Source organism: Equus quagga, chromosome 1 (assembly GCF_021613505.1).
Source record: "Equus quagga isolate Etosha38 chromosome 1, UCLA_HA_Equagga_1.0, whole genome shotgun sequence".
In the NCBI taxonomy this organism is placed as follows: domain Eukaryota; kingdom Metazoa; phylum Chordata; class Mammalia; order Perissodactyla; family Equidae; genus Equus; species Equus quagga.
In genome coordinates this window covers 153,754,326-153,767,495 of record NC_060267.1, presented here as the reverse complement: position 1 = coordinate 153,767,495, position 13,170 = coordinate 153,754,326, and the positions used below count along the sequence as shown (strand labels likewise).

At 38.6% G+C, this 13,170-nt stretch overlaps 1 protein-coding gene across 7 annotated transcripts in view; it reads left to right on the top strand.

Annotated features, from left to right (window-relative positions):
- Positions 1–13,170, top strand: part of RBMS3 (RNA binding motif single stranded interacting protein 3) — a 1,258,536-nt gene that overhangs the window by 293,438 nt on the left and 951,928 nt on the right. The window lies entirely within an intron of this gene.

The following is a 13,170-nucleotide window of genomic DNA, read 5'->3' as shown; positions in this document are numbered from 1 at the left end:
TTCCATTGTTTCTTCTTCCTTGTATTTCTGTATGCTTTTTTACTTTCATAGTTTTTTGTGATGTATTTCTCAGTTTCTTCTTTTTTATGTTTTGTGACTGCTCTGAATTTTTGTTTTTTGATTACCATGAGGTTTGTATAAAAGATCTTATAGATGAGATTGTCCTTCTTCTGCTGATAGCATCTTGTCTCCATCAGCCTGTGCAGATTTTGTCCTTTTCCTCTTCTCCATCTATGCTTTTGTTATCATAAATTATCCTTTTTTTGCGTTTTGAGTTTGTTACTGCATTGAAGTGGTGATAGTTATTTTTGATGCTTCCTTTCCCATTAGCCGTTATGTTTTAATTAAGTGTTTACTAACCTATTCTGATATAGAGTTGCAATTTTCTGATTATGTCTGTCTATTTACCAGCTTACTCAAAGCTTTGTATATCTTTGCCTTTTTGTTTCAGGTAGGAGAGCTCCTTTCAACATTTTTTATAAGGTAGGTCTAGTAGTGGTGAACTCCCTCAGCTTTTGTTTGTCTGGGAAAGACCTTATTTCTCCTTCATATCTGAAGGTTAAACTTCAGTTAAATGCTGGATAGAGTATTCTTGCCTTTCAATATTTTCAATATACTATTCCACTCTCTCCTATCCTGTAGTTTCTGCTGAGAAATCTGCTGATAGCCTGATGAGGAGTCCTTTGTAAGTTATTTTCTTCTCTCTGGCTCCTCTTAATATTCTTTCTTTGTCATTGACTTTTGACAGTTTTAATATAATGTGCCTTGAAGAAGGTCTTATTGTGTTGAGATAATTAGGAGTTCAATTAGCTTCATATATTTGTATATCTAGTTTGTTCCCCAGGTTTGGGAAGTTCTCAGCTATTATTTCTTTAAATAAGCTCTCTGCTCCTTTCTCCTTCTCTTCTCTTTCTGGCATACCCATTATCCAGGATTATGTTGCTTCTCCTAATTGAGTAGGATATTTCTCATAGAATTTCATTTTTAAAAAATCGGAGTTCGCTCCTCTTCCACCTGAATCATTTCTAGATTTCCATCTTTCAGCTTGCTAATTCTGTCTTCCATAGGGTCTGCTCTATTTCCGATGCTTTCTACTTTACTTTTCATCTCATTAATTGTGTTCATCTCTGGAATTTCTGTTTGTTTGTTTTTAGAGTTTCAATCTCTTTGGTGAAGTACTCCTTCTGTTCATTAATTTTATTTCTGAGTTCATTGAACTGTCTTTCTGAGGTTTTTGGTAATTTGTTGAGTTTCTTCATGATGGCTATTTTGAATTCTCTCTCAGTTAGATCACAATCCTCTGTGACTTCAAGTTTGGTTTCTGGAGGGTTGTCATTTTCTTTCTGTTCTACCATGCTATGTTAGTTCTTCAGAGTGCTTGACAAGTTGATCCTCTGCTGGCACATTTGTGGTAGTAAACTCCTTTCTTATTTGTTTACTTTGATTCTAAGCTGCTTCTGATTGTATTTGAGAGCCTGCACTTTCCACCCTCCACTGGCTCTGCCAGAAGCATCACCTAGTGCCCTCCTTGTGCTACTTGTGTTTCTGGTGTCTTGCTGCTTATGATGTCACTGCACTCGCAGGTGTCACCACTCGGGTCATCAGGCTGTGAGTATCTCTGCTGTTTCCAGGGTCTCCTGGTCTCATGTTCCTCCACTGGCTTTCCATGGGTTCACCATGGGCTTGGGTGCTGCTGCTGCCATGTGCACCACCTGTGTTGCTGCTCATGCATTACCTGCGCATGCTGGCAGCATTGTTCCTGGGAGCACTGGGTTCACAGGTGTCACTGCCACTACCAGGGGCCTGGGGTCTTATATGCAGCCCCTGTTTCTGATAGGGCTGGTGTTGGGGGTGCTGCCACTGGGGGCTGGGTCATGGGTACTGCTGTGGTTCCTGAAGCCTCAGGTCACAGGTGCCACCTGCCACTGCTGGGGGAGAGGTAAAACCTGAGCCATGAGTGCCACTGCTGTTCCTAGAACCTCTGGTCTCTGGCATGCCTCTTGTACCCTCAGGTCAGGGCTCCACTGCCCTTGCCAGGGGTATCTGCATTTTGGATGCAGCCCTTCCTGCTGGAAAGATTGGCATTAGAGTTGCCACTGTTGGTGAGGGGGAGAGGGCTGGGTTGTCTGCACTGCTGTGTTTCCTGAAGCATCAGGTCATGGACATCACCTGCCACCACTGGAGGAGGTACAAGGGTTAATCCAGGAGTGCCATTGCTCCTCCTGCAGCCTCTGGTCTCTGGTGCTGTCATACTTTTTAAAACCTCAGGTCAGGGTACCACCACCACTGCTGGAGGTATCCATGTTTTAGATTGCCACCATCAGGGGATGGGGAGAGTGGTGTTCCCCTAGATCCACTGCCTCCTAGAAGTCCAGTCCACTCACCTTCAGATGTATAGATGTATAGATATATGGATCTCTCAGGCATTCTGGTATGCTGGGCTGGGAGTCCTCTGTTGGTCAGTGGATGTCCTACTGGTTGTAACTTAGAGGGGAAAGACAAAGGGAACAACTCACTCCACCACGATGCTGATGTCACTCCTAGAGTTTCATAAGTTGATTGGCCTGCCTAAATCATTTTATTCCCATAAAACCTGTTATTTTTCACATAGAGGATGCAAAGTTTTTCTGTAAAGTAAATCTAACATTACAGCAAAAATGCTTGTGTCTGCAATTCCTAGCAAAAAGTTCTCTAAATATTTGCTAAATGGGAAGGAATTATAACTCTGCAAGTATAATGTTCCCAGAACTTTTTACCTGAATGTCTCTTAGTTATAGCTGAGCTCACTTTTTCTCACAGTCCTAAAGAATTATCTCCCTTGACAGTCCCAATTCCTTTGTGAAATAAACCATTTCTGTTTCTCATTATGCCTTATTTATTCTCCTCCTAATACAAACTCTTAATTACCTAGGTGTCTGTTTTTCCCATTAGACTGTGAGTTCTGTCAGGCCTGGTACCTGATAGGCCCTTCACAAATGCAAATGGTTGAATGAATGAATCAACATTGAATGAATGTTTGTATTACTCTCCAACCTAGAATCTTAATTTCTCTTGGGAGAGATAGAAAAATGATAAGCTTTATCCATCAACAACAACCTTCTCTGCTCCTACAGGGGAGCTCTTTCTAATAATATCTTGCATTTATTAAGTAATAAATATAGACAAACGTATTAATTAATATAATCCTCTCAACTTCCAAATCAAGAAGTATTTTTATTATCCCCATTTCATAGATGACAAAACTAAAACTGGGAGAGATTACACAATCTGCCCAACCCCAAACAGCCAATAATTGGCAGAGGTGGGGTTCATACTCATGCAGTCTGATTTTAGAGCCTAGTTATTAACTGGCATGCTATATTACCTCCAAATGTGAACAAAATTATTTCACTATCAATGTTGTGCAAATGTGTGAGTGTGTGTGAGAATGCTGTGTTTCATCACAACTGGAGATGTTAAAGGACTTGTAACTCTGACTTCAGTAAATTGCCGTCGTAAGTCTTTCTCCAGAAGGAACAGAAGACTTATTTTAACCAACTTTCTTCAGACTTACGCACTCATTCCATCTTATCCAAAATTATAGTTTGCCATCCTTAATTAGTGTAACCCCCTGAATGATGCCACCTTTCTAGTGCCTAAAAACCCTGATTCTTCTGCCTCCTTTCTTCTCTACCATTCTATGAATGTCTTCTTCACTGTGTTTTCTCTTGGCAAGGTAATAAGTTCAACAACCCCTCCTCCTCCTCCTCCCTTTTCTTTTAAAGCTCTGGTAGTCTTTGATTTATTCTTTGATAGTGTGCAGCGTTATTGCAGAATATTCTGGGAGGCTAGTCACTGCCATTAGAACCCAAACTTCAAGTTTAGAAAATTTGCTCTTTTTCAATCTTGGTCAGATAATTAGACAAATCTACTTCGCTTCTGAAATATCATAAACCCATATAGCTTAAGACATAAAGATAATTATGTAAATTAGTGACAAGATGGCATAAGATAATGCTTTAAAGAATGCAGAGTCCAAGTTCTGTATGGGAGTGCACAGTATCAAGAAGCAGGTCAGCAAGATTTTGCCTAATCGAGGCCCTGTGGGAGCCTGTTATAAAGGATAAAGAAGATGGCCTCAGAATTAGTTTACCAGTAGTTTATTAATGATTTCTGCTCCAGAGTGTAGTGATGCTGACCATATTTTAAAATAGGTTATTTTTTTAAGTAAGCTAAAACTTACCCCCAACCCAAATTATCCCCCAAGTCATAATCTCCACGTTATCTGGGTTATTCCAGTTATTTTCAGAGCCAAATTTTTATGCTTAACTTCCACTTAATTCCTTCCAAAATAATTGAAAATTCAATATTTGGGAGCCTATGTTCTTGAAGTTTTCTCTACCTCTTATGTAGAAAGTGGAGTTTGTGTGTACATGTTTGTGAGAAGGCAAGCATGTGGGAACACAAGTGTGTATGCTTATGTGTATGTAGTGTAGATTTCTGCATTCTGTACAAAAGTATTCTTATTAAAAAGAAGAAAACAAAGGAAACACACTTATGTAACTCCCATCTACATATTTCAAAGAGGTTTTTTTGTTTGTTTGCATATGTGTTTTCTCTGTAGAACTGAGTTGATTATCTTGTGATAGGTATTCAAAGTTATTTAGAACGTTTGACCAAATAAATAAGGAAAGAAGAGTGGGAATAGAGACAAGTGGGTATAATCTGTGATTTAGTGGGGAACCAGAAGGAAACTTTAAAGATTTTGCTCTAATTTGGAATGTAGAAGGAAATGGTGCCCTTTATAATTTGGTATTCTTTGAAGCTGGTATTTGAGAATTTTTTCTCCTTTAAATTGGATAATTTATAAATGAATGCTCCCAAAGGAACTCTTAAAATCAAAGAAAAAATATGCTGCTTGAAAATTGATTTGTCACCAGTACTTTCAAACCTAAATATTTTTCAACTCTGATAATTATGTGGCTTTAAAATTCCATATGCTGAAAGTCAGGAATATGCAAATAATGGAGATGGGAGGAATGAACATGGTAAGAGTGTCTCTTTGGGAAATATTTCAGCTGCATCTCTCATAACATCTCATGGAAATAGATCATTATTTCCAGCTACACTTATATGCCTCAATTTTAGTATAGTCATGTGCCATATTATGACGTTTCAGTCAATGACAGACCGCATATATGACAGTGGTCCCATAAGATTAGTACCACATAGCCTAGGTATATATAGTAAGCTATACCACCTAGGTTTGTGGGAGTATACTCTATGACGTTTGCACAACAACGAAACTGCCTAATGATGCACTTTTTCAGAATGTATCCCCATTGTTAAGCAATGAACAACTATGTTTGTGTTGAGTTAAGAAAGGAGAAAAACAGTGTTCATACTGGGGCATCTGATCATCAGGTGCTATGCCTGGTGCTTTCTAGATGTCTGAATAGATTGGATTTAGTTCTCAAGGCAGTCCTGAAAGGAAAGTGGTATCCTGATTTTACAGATTGAGGTGGGTTTTACAAAGAGAGACTGGGAAATTAGCCACATTTACAATGAATTTAAACAAAGTTTGTGTGGCTCTTTCAAACCCCTTGCACTGTAGAAGCAAACTTGTGTTCTCAAACTTGAATGAACAGCAGCATCATTTGGAGGGCTTGTTGAATGCAGATTGCTGGGCTTTACTCTCAGACTTTCTGACTCAGGAGACCTGTGGTGAGGCTGAGCATCTGCATTTCTAACGAGTTCCCAGGCAATATTGACGTAGCTAGTCCTGGGGCCACACTTAAGAACCAGTGCCCTATCGCATAGAATAGGTTCTCTAAACACATTTCAGTCGTGCCCTGTGAATGAAATGTGAGTATTCAGTGCCTGAGTGAAGTCTGGAAAATTCGTGGCCTGTTGTGCTTTACGTTCCTCAAATGCAGGACGTGTACCTTTGGGGAGTGAGGTGGTTTGCCTGGGGGTCCTCAAAGCTACCGAGTAAACAGGATGCGTCTTCAAGGAGTTCCAGTTTTCCTTGATGGTCAATAGTTTAACATGCTATTTTTATATTAAAACAAACACACAGCTGTGTTATGGGGTAGAATACAAATGTACACGGATTCCTAAGATAAAGCTCTAGATTTCAAAGGAAGTTTGCCCTTATGCTAGACTGGTTTAGGCTATGCTTCAGGTCTCGAGGGTACCTATTGGCTCTCCTCTGGCAATAAGTGAATTTAGCTGAGGAAAAAAAGGTTATTTTACATCGATACTAAATACTTTCTTGAGTGGAGAGTTTCTATTTCTGGATTCAGATTCTAGTCTCCTTCCTGACCTTATAGTGAGCATTCCTCAGAGTCTAGCCTTCAAGCTCAGGTGCACCAACCTTTTCCAGAGGAGATATAGAAACCGGAGCAGTAGAGGTGGCATTTCCATTTAACACTGGATACTATAAACGTCAAATTAAAAAAAGGAAGAAGAAAACTAAATATATTTTAAGCCTATTGTCTTCATGGAAGAAAAGAATTCAGTGAGTTTTGGGGGATATCTTCCTTCACTGTGGGTCCTAGGAAAATTTAAGATTCATTGCATGCATATATGTGCATGAATAAACACCCCCCCTCTACACTCCTTGACTCGCCCTACCATACACACACACACACACACACACACACACACAGCAGCAGCAAATAGAGTCCTAGGTTTTGCTATACACTAGTTCCTAAATCAGGTGCCCTTTATCCTAGGCTGTCGTATCCATTTGAAGTGAGTGGCTCTATTCTTTTTATGCCAAAAATCGGGGCCCTTTCTTTAGGTCCTCAATTTGTGGCTCTGCTAAGGGCGGTAGTACTTACTCACTTCCTCCTAGAAGTTATCTCATTTTCACATGGCACACAAGCTAAGAATGGTTTTGCAGTTTTAAATGGTTGAAAAAAATCAAAATAGGAATAATGTTTCATGACATATGAAAATTATAAAATATTGCAATTTCTATTGTGAGAAATGCAGTTTCCATAAATAAAGTTTTACAGGAACATGGCCATACCCATTCAGTTTCTTACTGTCTATAGCAGCTTTTGGCTGCTTTCACTCTACAAGTGCATAGATGAGTGACAGGGAACTTGCAGCCCACAAAGCCAAAAAATGTTTACTATTTGGCAAAATAAAGTTTACAGATTTCTTCTCTAGCCTGTACAGGAGGCAGGTGGATTTCTGATTTTAGGGAACCTGTATCCAGAATCAGACCTATTCCATCCACAGAATAGGTTCTATCATCTGTCTATCCATCTCCCAAGGAAAGCTTTGGTAACGAACAGTTGTCTGAATGCCTGACAGCTCTTTGCAACAAAAACATTAATGTGTCCTTAAAATAGGGTTTTCAGGCTCAGAACTCAAGGCCTGTAGAGATGAGGGTGGGAAAATTACCTCTTATTCATTCCTATGCTAGTATTAATAAACACCCCTAAATTAGTATGTCAGTACATTTTCTTGCCCAAATTCTTAAAGTCCTTGAAAGGAAAGGCTCTGAGAGAATAGGAACGTATATGGGGTCTGCCTCTTATCCCGTCAATATAAGAAAGTACAGTAGGTAAAGAACCTTGTGAATCTCATTAGGCGATGATGCTGATAGCAGTATCATCTTTTGACTTTTTCTCCAAGTTGAAATATACTCACTTATTCATTCACCACAAACACTTATCTTCATTCTGCATTCTCCCCAGAAAGCAGAGCCTGAATCAGGGCTTACACACAGCTAGTTTGTTACAGAAGGTGATCCAGGGTACAGAGACTTGGGAGAGGAAAACAGGAATGGAGGAAAAGCCAAGTCAAGGGTGCCTTTGTTTTTTAATTTCTTCTTTCTTAAAAAAAAAAAAAAAAAAAAAAAACCAGCACTTTATTCGACATAGTTCACTTAACATAAATCCTCCCATTTAAAATGTACAGTTCAATAGCTTTTAGTATATTCAGAGTTGTGCAACTGTCACCACAGTCGATTTTTAGAACATTTTCTTTATCCCAAAAAGAAACCCTGTTACCATTAGCAGTCATTTCCCATTTCTCCCCAATCCTTTCCCAAATCCTGGTACCCGCCAGTCTAGTTTCTGTCTCTATGGATTTGTCAATTTCTGGATATTTCACGTAAATGGAATCACATGAGACTGGCTTCTTTCACTTAGTGTGTTTTTGAGGTTCTTTCATGTCGTGGCACGTATCAGTACTTCATATGTTTTTACTGCCAAGTAATATTCCCTTGTATGAACGAACTACATTTTATTTATCCATTCACCAGTTGGTGGACATTTGAATTGTTTCTACTTTTTGGCTATTATGAATAACAATGCTAGGAACATTAGCATAGTATACAAGTTTTTGTGTGGACATATGTTTTCAGCTTTCTTGGGTATATTCTTCAGAGTGGGATTGCTGGATTGTATGGTAACTCTATGTCTAACCTTTTGAGGAACTGACAGCCTGTTTTCCAAAGTGATTGCACCATTCTACATTTCAACTAGCAATGTATGAGGGTTTCAATTTCTCTACATCCTTGGCAACACTTGTTACTTGTGTTTTTTATTTTAGCCATCATAGGGGATGTGAAGTGGTATCATGCTGTGGCTTTGATTTGCCGTTGCCTGATGGCTAATGATGTTGAACATCTTTTGCAAGCTTATTGGCCATTTGTATATCTCTGGAGAAAATATCTGTTCAGATCCTTTGCCCATTTTTCAACTGAGTTGTCCTTTTCTTATTGAATCGTAAGAGTGCCATGTATGTCTCAGATACAAGTACTTTATCAGATATATGGTTTACAAATATTTTCTCCCATTCTGTACATTGCCATTTCACTTTCCTGATGGTATCCTTTGAGGCACCAAAGTTTTAAATTTCGATGTAGGCCAATTTATTTTTTCTTCTGGCACTTGTGCTTTTGGTGTTAAACATAAGAAAGTTTTGCCTATCCTGAAGTCATGAAGATGTACTCCTATATTTCCTTCTAAGAGATTTCTAGTTTTAGCTCTTACATTAGGTAGGACTGTGATGCATGTTGAGTTAAGTTTTGTGTATGGCATGTGAAGCAGGAGTACAACTTTATTCTATTGTCCAAGAACCATTTGTTGACAGACTGTTCTTTCCCGAATTGAATTGTCCTGGCACCCTTGTCAAGATCAATTGACCATATATGTGAGGGTATGTTTCTGGACTCTCAATTATACAGGCATATCTCATTTTATTGTGTTTCACAGATATTGTGTTTTTACAAATTGAAGCTTTGTGGCAACCCTGCACTGAGCAAGTCTATCGCCGCCGTTTTTCCAACAGCTTTTGCTCAATTTGTTTCCCTGTGTCACATTTTGGTAGTTTTTGCAATATTTGAAACTTTTTAATTATTTTTATATTTGTTATGGCGATCTGTTATCAGTGATCTTTGCTGTTACTATTGTAATTGCTTTGGGGTGCCACCAACTGCACCTGTGTAAGAGAGCGAACTTAATTGATAAATGTTGTATGTGTTCTGACAGCTTCACTGTCCAGCCGTTCCTCCATCTCTCTCCCTCTCCTTGGGCTTCCCTATTCCCTGAGACACAACAATATTGAAATTAGGCCAATTAATAACCCTACAATGGCCTCTAAGTGTTCAAGAGAAAGGAAGAGCCACAAGTCTCTCACTTTAAATCAAAAGCTAGAAATGATTAAGCTTAATGAGGAAGGCATGCCAAAAGCCAAAATAGGCTAAAACCTAGACCTCTTGCCCCAAACAATTAGGCAAGTTACAAATGCAAATGAAAAGTTCTTGAAGGAAATCAAAAGTGCTACTCCAGTGAACACACAAATGATAAGACGCCAAAACAGCCTTATTGCTGATATGGAGAAAATTTTAGTGGTCTGGATAGAAGATCAAACCAGTCATAACATTCCCTTAAGCCAAAGCCTAATCCAGAGCAAGGCCCTAACTCTCTTCAGTTCTATGAAGGCCGAGAGAGGTGAGGAAGCTGTAAAGAAAAGCTTGAAGCTGGCAGAGGTTGGTTCATGAGGCTTAGGGAGAAAAGTGGTCTCTATAATATAAAAGTGCAGGTGAAGCAGCAGATGCTGATGTAGAAGCTGCAGCGAGTTCTCCAGAAGATCAGCTAAGGTAATTAATGAAGGTGGCTACGCTAAACAACAGATTTCCAATGAAGACGAACCAGACTTATATTGGAAGAAGATGCCATCTGGGACTTTCATAGCTAGAGAGGAGAAGTCAATGCTTGGCTTCAAAACTTCAAAGGACAGGCTGACTCTCTTGTTAGAGGCTAATACAGCTGATGACTTTAAGTTGAAGGCAATGCTCCTTTACTGTTGCAAAAATCCTAGCACCCTTAAGAATTATGCTAAATTGACTCTACCTGTGCTCCATAAGTGGAACAATAAAGCCTGGATGGCAGCAGATCTGTTTACAACAAGGTTTACAGAATATTTAAAGCCCATTGTTGAGACCTACTGCTCAGAAAAAAAAGATTCCTTTCAAAATATTACTGCACATTGACAGAGCACCTGGTCACCTAAGGGCTACGATGGAGATGTACAATGAGATAAACAGTTTTCGTGCCTGCTAACACAACATAAATTCTGCAGTCCATGGATCAAGGAGTCATTTTGACGTACAAGTTTTATTTAAGACATACATTTTGTATAGCTATAACTGCCATAGACAGAGATTGCTCTAATGGATCTTAGAAAGTCAACAGAAAAGCTTCTGGAAAGGATTCATCATCCTACATGCCATTAAGAACGTTCATGGTTCATAGGAAGAGTTCCAAGGATCAACATTAACAGGAGTTTGGAAAAAGTTGATTCCGACCCTCATGGATCACTTTGAGGGGCTCAAGACTTCAGTGGAGGAAGTAACTGAAGATGTGGTGGAAACAGCAAGAAAACTAGAATTAGAAGTGGAGCCTGAAGATGTGACTGAATTGCTGCAAGGTTGTGATAAAACTTTAATGGATGAGCAGTCGCTTCTTATGGATGAGCAAAGAAAGTGATTTCTTGAGATGGAATCTACTCTTGGTGAAGGTGCTGTGAAGATTACTGAAATGACAACCAAGAATTCAGAATATTACATAAACTTAGTTGATAAAGCAGAAGCAGGGTTTGAGAGGATTGACTCCAATTTTGAAATAAGTTCTACTGTGGGTAAAATGCTATCAAATAGCATCACATACTACAGAGAACTCGTTCGTGAAAGGAAGAGTCAATCAATGCAGCAAACTTCATTGTTGTCTTATTTTAAGAAATTGCCACAGCTACCCCAACCTTCAGCAACCACCATCCTGATCAGTCAGCAGCCAAGAATATCTAGGCAAGACCCTCCAACAGAAAAAAGATTACAATGAGGTGAAGGCCCAAGTGATGGTTAGCATTTTTTAGCAACAAAGTATTTTTTAATAAAGGTAGATACATAGTATTTTTTTAGCCAGAATGCTATTGTACACTTAATAGATTACACTGTATAGTGTAAACATAACTTTTATATGCACTGGGAAACCAAAAATTTCATGTGACTTGCTTTATTGTGTTATTTGCTTTATTGCAGTGGTCTGGAACTGAATCTGCAATATCTTTGAGGTATGCTTGTATTCCATTGGTCTGTATGTCTATCCTTATGCCGGTGCCATACTGTCCTGATTACTGTAGCTTGGTAGTAAGTTTTGAAATTGGGAAGTATGTGCTATAGACTGAATATTTGTGTCCTCCTAAACTCGTATGTTAAATTCTAATGCCTGACATGATGGTATTTGGAGGTGAAGGCTTGGAGAGTTGCTTAGGTCATGAAAATGGAGCTCTCATAAATTTGATTAATGTCCTTATAAAGGAGATTCCGGAGAGCTCCTTCACCCCCTTTTCACCATGTGAGGACATAGTGAAAACAAGGCCATCTATGAACTAGGAGGTGGGCTCTCACGAGACATCAAATCAGCAGGCACCTTGATGCTGAACTGCCTAACCTCCAGAAGTGTGATAAATTTCTGTTTCTTATAAGCACCTGGTTTATGGTATTCTGCTATATCAGCCCAAACAGATTAAGACAGCACGAGTCTTCCAATGTTATTTGTCTTGTTTGAGCTAATCTGAGACCCTTGAATTTCATATGAATCTTAGGATCAGTCTGCCAATTTCTTTTACAAAGAAGCCAACCGGGATTTTGATGTGGTTTGTGTTGACTCTGTAGATCACTTTAGTGAGTATTGCTATCTTAACAATATTAAGTTTTCCCATCCATGAACATGAATGTCTTTCCATTTGTTTAGCTGTTCTGTAATTTCTCTGAACAATGTTTTATCATTTTCAAAGTGACGAGTTTACACTTCTTTTGTTAAAATACTTTATTCCTAAGTATTTTATTCTTTTTTATGCTATTGTTAATGGAATTGTTTTCTCAATTTCATTTTCAGGTTGTTCATTGCTGTATATAGAAATACAATTACATTTTGTATATTTCTCTTGTACCATGCAAACTTGCTGAACTTGTTTATTAATTCTAATAGATTTTTAGTGAATTTATTAAGATATTCTATATACAGGGTCATGCCATCTGAAAATAGAGATAATTTTACTTTTTCCTTTTCAATCTAGATGCCATTTATTTCATTTTCCTGCCTGATTGTCCTGCCCAGCACCTCTAGTACAATTTGGAATAGAAATGGGGAGAGTGCACATCTTTGTCTTATTCTTGATCTTAGGGGAAAAGCTCTCATTTTTTCACCATTAAGTTTGATGTTAGCGGGTTTTTTTTTTTCCATAGATACCCCTTATTAGGTTGAGAAAGTTGCCTTCTATTTCTAATTTGTTAAATCTTTTAATCATGAAAGGGTCTTGGATTTTGTCAAATATTTTTTCTGTATCTTTTGGGATGATTATGTGAATTTTTCATCCATTTTTTTATTTTTGTGGTGTATTACATTGATTGATTTTCAGATGTTAAACCAACCTTACATTCTTGAGGTAAATCCTACACAATCATTGTTTGTAATTCTTTTTTTTTTTTTTTTTTTTTGGCGAGGAAGATTGGCCCTCAGCTAACATCTGTTGCCAATCTTCCTCTTTTTGCCTGAGGAAGATTGTCCCTGAGCTACTATCTGTGCCAGTCTTCCTCTATTTTATGTGGGATGCCACCACTGCATGTCTTGACAGAGCATTGCCAGGTCCATGCCAGGGATCCAA